Genomic DNA, 9,121 nt, shown 5'->3' on the forward strand with positions numbered 1-9,121 from the left:
AACCCCTGCTAACTGGGCACAGTGTTTCAGGCAATTCTGGAGAATTACACCAAAGTAATGGTGAAAATCTATGGATATTACCACCCAAAATAATCATAGAAATGGAAAGAAGAAATGCAGAAGACCTACTGCAAATATGTACAACAATTCCAACCACAAATATCTGACTTACACTTTTTGCATGAACTGTAAAGATCCCTTTATATTTCAGAGATTGTATTTTGAGCTATACCACTAAATACCCAAATAGCATCACCCAAACACAAATAGCATCACCCAAACATAATACAGTATTCCTCTGGAACAAACAGTGCTTGTTAGGATAATTGCCCAACTCTACATCTGACACAGAAACTTGTCAACCAGACCTTAAAGTGCAATATTATTTTACAAAATATAAAACTGGCCACAGTTCCTAGATTTGTAGATCTTAGGACCAGAAGGGATCACATGGGGTCCCCTTGTTGTCCCTCTTGTGTCACACAAGGCAAAAAAAATGTAACTTGTAATTCCTGCATTAAGCCCAAGAATTTGTGGTCATCTCAGGAAGACAATGAGTTTTGATGGAAATGTTTTCAGTGATGGAGAATTCACCACATTCCTTGGCAGGTAGTTCTAACGATTAATTCTCCTTACCGTTGTGTGCCTTATGTCCCGTTTGAGTTTGTCTAGTTTAACTTCCAGCCACTGGATTTCGTTCTGCATTTATCTGCTAGATTAATGAGCCCCCTGCTTTCAGAAATCTCCCCATGTAAGTACTGACAGACCATGATCACGTCACCTCTTCATCTTCTTTTTGATAAGATTCATAGATCGAGTGCCTTAAGCCTCTCCCTATAAAACATGTTTCCAGTACTCTAATTATTCTTTCAGCTTTTTCTGAACCATTCTTGAAATATGGACACCAGAACTGGACACCATATTCCAGTAGTGGTCTCAACTGTGCTACACACATACGTAATACTCCTGCTTGATATTCCTGTTTATACAGCCAAGAATCACATTAGTCCTTTCAGCCACAGCGTCACCCTGGGAGTTCATGTTTGGTTGGTCTCTACCATGACCCCTAAGTCCTTTTCAGAGCCACTGCTTTCCAGGACACAGCCTCCCATCCTGTAAGCATGGCTGGCATTCTTTGTTCCTACATGTTGGACTTTGCATTTGACTGTAATGGAAATGTATATAGTTTGATTGCACCCAGTTAAGCAAACCAGATCATGGTGTATAAAGGTTTATAGGTATAGCCATACTGGCAAACCCTCCTATCGCAGATGCAGTTTATACCAGCAAAAAATGCATTTGCTGATATAGCTTATACTTGTTCCCCAAGTGAAATAAACTATGGAGACAAAAACACTTTTAGACCAGTATAACTGTGTCTACACCATGTATAGAAATGTCATTAAAAAAAAATCACATGCTAACCAACAATTCTATTCCGGCAAAAGTTTTTAGTGTACACCTGGCCTTCCTGACCTGTCCTCATCATGATCTACCATCCCAGCAAGCTTTGTGTAATCTGCACACTTTATCAGTGATGATTGTATATTTTCTTCTAAATAATCGATTAAAATAGCAAATAGCCTTGGGTCGAGAACTGATCCCTGAGGTTCTAAAAACACACACACTTGGTGAGGATTCCCTTGAACAATTCAAGTCTGAGGTCTATCACTTAGCAGGTTTCTAATCCTTTTTATAGGTGCTACAACAGGTTTTGTATTATACTGGTTTTTAATCACAGTTTAAGGTATTTGAAATTTGATTTCTCCTTTGTATTTATGTGAGTGTAATACTTAAAATAGTATATATGAAAGGGGAAATGATTTCTAAAGTTTCTGAAAGAAAACTTAACTCCGGACTTTCTGTATTTTTATGTTTTGTGCTCTTTAGGAATTTTGGCCAAAGGGAATCAGCTAATCTCACTGGACACAACTTCATCCAAGGAGATGTACAAAATGGATCCAGTATTTTTCATGTGCACAAGCCGGATTTGCCCTGGGAAAAAACAATAAAAACTAAAAGTCTAGCTAGCCATAAAGCTGTATTCAGCGAAAGCGTTTGATTCACAAAGGAAATTTTTATCAGAGTAAATCACGCCCTGGAGCTAGCTTATACTTCCAAAACTTTGCCAGGTGCCAGATGTGCTCCAGGACCAAGAGCTAACATGAGACCAAACATGAAATATCCAAGGTGGACATCACCAGCCCTAATCCCAGCCCAAAGGTGTCAATCTGAATATGGCTGTGAGGTCACAAAAACCAAGTCAGAGATGACAAAAGCTACCCCGGATCCATGGGGAAGACTTATTTGTGATCTTGGTAGCATGCACTTGTTTCAATAAGCTTGGTTTGTCAAATGCTTACCAGTGACTGGGGCCAGAGCTGGATTCTGAGGGGACTTGGTTATAAATACGCACTGAAGAGGTGTACAGGTATCACTTCTGCCTCCAGGCTCTGATTCAACCTGTGACAGACTAAGTCACTGGTAAACATTTAACAAACCAAGCTTATTGAAACAAGTGCATGCTACCAACCATGAAGGTTGTTTTGCTTGATATCAGCTTGATCATAACCATACTGTGGTGAAACACCTGCTCATGCCGGCAGCTGTGCTTAGTTGTCTAGAACAGAGCATAGGGTCTAAGGGAAGCAGGCTAAGGGTGCATCTTTACAACCAAATATTGAATATCTGAAACACACCCTAGATGCTTATGTGTTGCACGGCCCCCAAATGCCGACAGGATTCCACTCTGGCTCAGGAACCTCAAACTCCCAGAACTTTGATAATTTTTAGGTCCAATAAATTATTTTTTGGAAAGCCTTTTAAGTAGGTCTTACCAGTTATTCTGGGGAGACTGGCCCTGGAAATGGTCTAAGGACTGTGTTGTGTTTATAATAAATACAGATGAAAGCTATTAGGTGGTAATGTGCTGATCAACTGCAATACTCACAAACCACTCTGCCTAGCATGGGAAGCATCACAGGGCTTAATGGGGCTGTGAGATCACATCTGATGGAAGATGGCCAGGAAAACCAAAGCACTTTGCCTCTAGGTATATAATGATTAGTGAAAAGAATCATGTACCAGGGCTGGGCTGGGCAAATAACGGAAGTTATATTTCCAAATAGTGGGCCAGATCTTCAGTTGGTGTATATCAGAAAAGCCCCACTGATTCCAATTTATTTATTTTATTTGAAAAATGCCATGAGATCTGTTTCTATTTGTGAATTCTCCCTCAGCTTGTATAAGACAGAGGCCTAATTTACAAAAGTGTTAAAATAATTTTTTTTAGGGCTGTCAAGCGATTAAAAAAATTAACCGCGCAATTAATCGCACTGTTAAACAATAATAGAATACCATTTATTTAAATATTTTTGAATGTTTTCTACATTTGCAAATATACTGATTTAAAATACAACACAGAATACAAAATGTACAATGCTCACTTTATATTTATTTTTATTACAAATATTTGCACTGTAAAAAACAAAAAAATAGTATTTTTCAATTCACCTAATACAAGTACTGTAGTGCAATCTCTTTATCATGAAAGTTGAACTTACAAATGTAGAATTATGTATTAAAAAAAACCTGCATTCAAAAATAAACCAATGTAAAACTTTAGAGCCTACAAGTCCACACAGTCCTACTTCTTGTTCAGCCAATCGCTCAGACAAACAATTTGTTTGTTTACATTTTCAGGAGATAATGCTGCCTGCTTCTTGTTTACAATGTCACCTGAAAGTGAGAACAGGTGATTGCATGGCACTGTTGTACCCAGTGTTGCTAGATAGTTACATTCCAGATGCTCTAAAGATTCATATATCGTGCTTCAACCACCATTCCAGAGGACATGCATCCATGCTGATGATGGGTTCTGCTCGGTAACAATCCAAAGCAGTGTGGACGGATGCATTTTCATTTTCATCATCTTAGTCAGATGCCACCAGCAGAAGGTTGATTTTCTCTTTTGGTGCTTTGGGTTCTGTAGTTTCTACATCAGAGTGTTGCTCTTTTAAGACTTCTGAAAGCATTCTCCACATCGCGTCCCTCTCAGATTTTGGAAGGCACTTCAGATTCTTAAACCTTGAGTTGAGTGCTGTAGCTATCTTTAGAAATTTCACATTGGTATCTTCTTTGTATTTTGTCAAATTTGCAGTGAAAGTGTTCTTAAATCGAACAACATGTACTGGGTCATCATCTGAGATTGCCATAATACGAAATATATGGCAGAAATGGGTAAAACAGAGCAGGAGGCATACAATTCTCCCCCAAGGAGTTCACTCCTAAATTCCCTCTAAGCTGCGCGTCCGGGTGGCTGTGCAGCAGCCTATTAAGCGCCACGCAGGCTCTCAGAACTGCCGTGGGGAGAGATGCCTCTCCCCCAGCCCTGGATCTGCCGTGGCTGGGGGAGAGGCACCCCTCTCGTGGCCTCAACCCACCCCTGGACCTGCCATGGCCGGGGGAGAGGTGCCTCTCTCGTAGTCCTCACCCAACCCAGCCCAAGCCTGGACCTGCTGCGGCGGGGAGAGGTACCTCACCCCCGCAGCCCAGGTGCTGCTGCGGGGAGAGAGAGCTAGCAGGAGTCCTCTCTCCCTGCTGTAGCCCTGGGGCAGCCTACTCCCCAACGCCTCATCCCCGGCCCCACCCCAGAGCCCTCACCCCCCCCCACACCCTAACCCTCTGCCCCAGCCCTGAGCCCCCTCCCCTACTCTGAACCCCTCGGCCCCAACCCCACCACATGAATTTTGTTTTATGCACCAATATGGAGGTGATGTGTCATACATCACCTCCCTATTGGTGCACATAACAAAATTCATTCCTCACATGTGTGGGAAAAATTGGAGGGAACACTGGTTCAGTCACAAATTTGATTAACATGTTATTTTTTTAACGAGCATCAGCAGCATCAAAGCATGTCCTCTGGAATGATGGCCAAAGCATGAAGAGGCATGTGAATCTTTAGCGCATCTGGCAAGTAAATATCTTGTGACGCGGCTACAACAGTGCCATGCGAACGCCTGTTCTCGCTTTCAGGTGACATTGTAAACAAGAAGCAGGCAGCATTATCTCCTGCAAATGTAAATAAACTTTTTTGTCTGAGCGATTGGCTGAACAAGAAGTAGGACTGAGTGGACTTGTAGGCGCTAAAGTTTTACATTGTTTTGTTTTTGAATGCAGTTACATAACAAAAAAAATCTACATTTGTAAGTTGCACTTTCATAATAAAGGTTTCAGAGTAGCAGCCGTATTAGTCTGTATTCGCAAAAAGAACAGGAGTACTTGTGGCACCTTAGAGACTAACAAATTTATTTGAGCATAAGCTTTCGTGAGCTACCTATCCTTGCAACAAAGCCTGTTGCCAACTGCGTCCACATATCTATTCAGGGGACACAATCATAGGGCCTAGTCACATTAGTCACGCCATCAGGGGCTCGTTCCCCTGCACATCTACCAATGTGCTATATGCCATCATGTGCCAGCAATGCCCCTTTGCCATGTACATTGGCCAAACTGGACAGTCTCTACGCAAAAGAATAAAGGGACGCAAATCTGACATCAGGAATCGTAACATTCAAAAACCGGTAGGAGAACACAGCCCTCTGTGGAGATAGAGGTGGTTAGGGACTATTTAGAAAAGCTGGACATGCACAAGTCCATGGGGCCGGACGAGTTGCATCCGAGAGTGCTGAAGGAATTGGCGGCTGTGATTGCAGAGCCATTGGCCATTATCTTTGAAAACTCGTGGCGAATGGGGGAAGTCCCGGATGACTGGAAAAAGGCTAATGTAGTGCCAATCTTTAAAAAAGGGAAGAAGGAGGATCCTGGGAACTACAGGCCAGTCAGCCTCACCTCAGGCCCTGGAAAAATCATGGAGCAGGTCCTCAAAGAATCAATCCTGAAGCACTTGCATGAGAGGAAAGTGATCAGGAACAGCCAGCATGTATTCACCAAGGGAAGGTCATGCCTGACTAATCTAATCGCCTTTTATGATGAGATTACTGGTTCTGTGGATGAAGGGAAAGCAGTGGATGTATTGTTTCTTGACTTTAGCAAAGCTTTTGACACGGTCTCCCACAGTATTCTTGTCAGCAAGTTAAGGAAGTATGGGCTGGATGAATGCACTATAACGTGGGTAGAAAGTTGGCTAGATTGTCGGGCTCAACGGGTAGTGATCAATGGCTCCATGTCTAGTTGGCAGCCGGTATCAAGTGGAGTGCCCCAGGGGTCGGTCCTGGGGCCGGTTTTGTTCAATATCTTCATAAATGATCTGGAAGATGGTGTAGATTGCACTCTCAGCAAATTTGCGGATGATACTAAACTGGGAGGAGTGGTAGATACGCTGGAGGGGAGGGATAGGATACAGAAGGACCTAGACAAATTGGAGGATTGGGCCAAAAGAAATCTGATGAGGTTCAATAAGGATAAGTGCAGGGTCCTGCACTTAGGACGGAAGAATCCAATGCACCGCTACAGACTAGGGGCCGAATGGCTAGGCAGCAGTTCTGCGGAAAAGGACCTAGGGGTGACAGTGGATGAGAAGCTGGATATGAGTCAGCAGTGTGCCCTTGTTGCCAAGAAGGCCAATGGCATTTTGGGCTGTATAAGTAGGGGCATAGCGAGCAGATCGAGGGACGTGATCGTTCCCCTCTATTCGACATTGGTGAGGCCTCATCTGGAGTACTGTGTCCAGTTTTGGGCCCCACACTACAAGAAGGATGTGGATAAATTGGAGAGAGTCCAGCGAAGGGCAACAAAAATGATTAGGGGTCTAGAACACATGACTTATGAGGAGAGGCTGAGGGAGCTGGGATTGTTTAGTCTGCAGAAGAGAAGAATGAGGGGGGATTTGATAGCTGCTTTCAACTACCTGAAAGGGGGTTCCAAAGAGGATGGCTCTAGACTGTTCTCAATGGTAGCAGATGACAGAACGAGGAGTAATGGTCTCAAGTTGCAGTGGGGGAGGTTTAGATTGGATATTAGGAAAAACTTTTTCACTATGAGGGTGGTGAAACACTGGAATGCGTTACCTAGGGAGGTGGTAGAATCTCCTTCCTTAGAGGTTTTTAAGGTCAGGCTTGACAAAGCCCTGGCTGGGATGATTTAACTGGGAATTGGTCCTGCTTCGAGCAGGGGGTTGGACTAGATGACCTTCTGGGGTCCCTTCCAACCCTGATATTCTATGATTCTATGATTCTAACACTTCAACCTCTCTGGCCACCCGGTAACAGATTTAAAGGTGGCAATTTTGCAACAGAAAAACTTCAGAAACAGACTCCAACGAGAAACTGCTGAGCTTGAATTAATATGCAAACTAGATACCATTAACTTGGGTATGAATAGAGACTGGGAGTGGCTGGGTCATTACACATATTGAATCTATTTCCCCATGTTAAGTATCCTCACACCTTCTTGTCAACTGTCTAAATGGGCCATCTTATCACTACAAAAGTTTTTTTCTCCTGCTGATAATAGCTCATTTTAATTAATTAGCCTCTTACAGTTTGTATGGCAACTTCCACCTTCTCTGTATGTATATATATAATCTTTTTACTATGTTCCATTCTATGCATCCGATGAAGTGAGCTGTAGCCCACAAAAGCTTATGCTCTAATAAATTTGTTAGTCTCTAAAGTGCCACACGTACTCCTGTTCTTTATATCTAAAACGTAAGTTGACCTAGCAACATTGCTCAGGGATGTGAAACATTCATCCCCCAAGAGATGCAGTTAAGCCCCCAGTATAGATACTGCTAGGCCATAAACCTAGCTACCACCTCCCTGTTGTCACTGTAGCAAGTGTCTACACTACAGTGGCAAAGCTGCAGCACTGCAGCGACAGTTCTTATAGTGTAGACATACCTGAAATCATGTAGGCCTGCTCTGAGCAAGGTCAGATGACAAGGTGATTGAAGTAATTCAGAGATTCCAAGGCCCGAAGGGACCATTGTGATCATCTTGTTTGATCTCCTGCATAGCACAGGCCACAGGCCTTCCCTGAATTAATCAGACAGCAGTGCCAGCAATCCCTGGAGCCCTGTCTACACCAGCACCCTCACCAGCCTTAACAGCAGCCAGACTAAGCTGGAGGTAGCAAGGGTGGGAAAGCTGAGCAAGGAATTCCCAGTAACAGATGCGGGCACATGAGAAACACGCACAGGCCCCGCTCGTAGTCCCCAGACCCTGGCGAGAGGCCCCCGGTGCCAGGGCTCAAGTCAGGACGAGCCAGCGGGGAAGGGTGGGTTTTTGCCGGGGGGGGGGAGGCCTGGGGCAGCGGGGAAGGGTGGGTTTTCGCCGGGGGGGGGAGGCCTGGGGCAGCGGGGAAGGGTGGGTTTTCGCCGGGGGGGGGGGGAGCCTGGGGCAGCGGGGAAGGGTGGGTTTTCGCCGGGGGGGGGAGGCCTGGGGCAGCGGGGAAGGGTGGGTTTTCGCCGGGGGGGGGGGAGCCTGGGGCAGCGGGGAAGGGTGGGTTTTCGCCGGGGGGGGGGAGCCTGGGGCAGCGGGGAAGGGCGTGTTTTGGCCGGGGAGGGGGGGCTGGGGCAGCGAGGAAGGGTGGCGGGTTTTTGGCCTGGGGGGGGAGGCCTGGGGCAGTGGGGAAGGGCGTGTTTTTGCCGGGGGGGGTCCCTGGGGCAGCAGGGAAGGGTGGCGGGTTTTTGCCCGGGGGGGGGGGAGGCCTGGGGCAGTGGGGAAGGGCAGCGGGTTTTCGCCGGGGCAGCGGGGAAGGGCAGCGGGTTTTCGCGGGGGGCGGGGGGGGGCAGTGGGAAAGGGCGGTGGTTACCCGCCGGGGGGGGGGAGGCCTGGGGCAGCAGGGAAGGGTGGGTTTTCGCCGGGGGGGGGGAGGCCTGGGGCAGCGGGGAAGGGTGGGTTTTCGCCGGGGGGGGAGGCCTGGGGCAGCGGGGAAGGGTGGGTTTTCGCCGGGGGGGGGAGGCCTGGGGCAGCGGGGAAGGGTGGGTTTTCGCCGGGGGGGGGGAGCCTGGGGCAGCGGGGAAGGGCGTGTTTTTGCCGGGGAGGGGGGGCTGGGGCAGCGGGGAAGGGTGGCGGGTTTTTGGCCTGGGGGGGGAGGCCTGGGTCAGCGGGGAAGGGCAGCGGGTTTTCGCGGGGGGGGGGGCAGTGGGAAAGGGCGG

At 46.6% G+C, this 9,121-nt stretch overlaps 1 protein-coding gene across 2 annotated transcripts in view; it reads right to left on the bottom strand.

Annotated features, from left to right (window-relative positions):
• The window catches only part of EXOC3L1 (exocyst complex component 3 like 1), a 30,325-nt gene extending 22,112 nt beyond the window's left edge, over window positions 1-8,213 (bottom strand). The window contains exons 1-2 of one of the 2 annotated variants that reach the window (XM_077830769.1): window positions 7,863-8,212; window positions 637-1,995 (exon numbers count right to left, since the gene is read on the bottom strand). The gene's annotated coding sequence lies outside the window, so the exon portion shown is untranslated. Of the gene's footprint in view, window positions 1-636; window positions 1,996-7,862 lie in introns of both variants that reach the window. The other variant, XM_077830770.1, reaches the window with a different exon arrangement.
• Window positions 8,214-9,121: the final 908 nt, after the last annotated feature.

The sequence above is a fragment of the Eretmochelys imbricata genome, chromosome 12 (assembly GCF_965152235.1).
Source record: "Eretmochelys imbricata isolate rEreImb1 chromosome 12, rEreImb1.hap1, whole genome shotgun sequence".
Taxonomy (NCBI): Eukaryota; Metazoa; Chordata; order Testudines; family Cheloniidae; genus Eretmochelys; species Eretmochelys imbricata.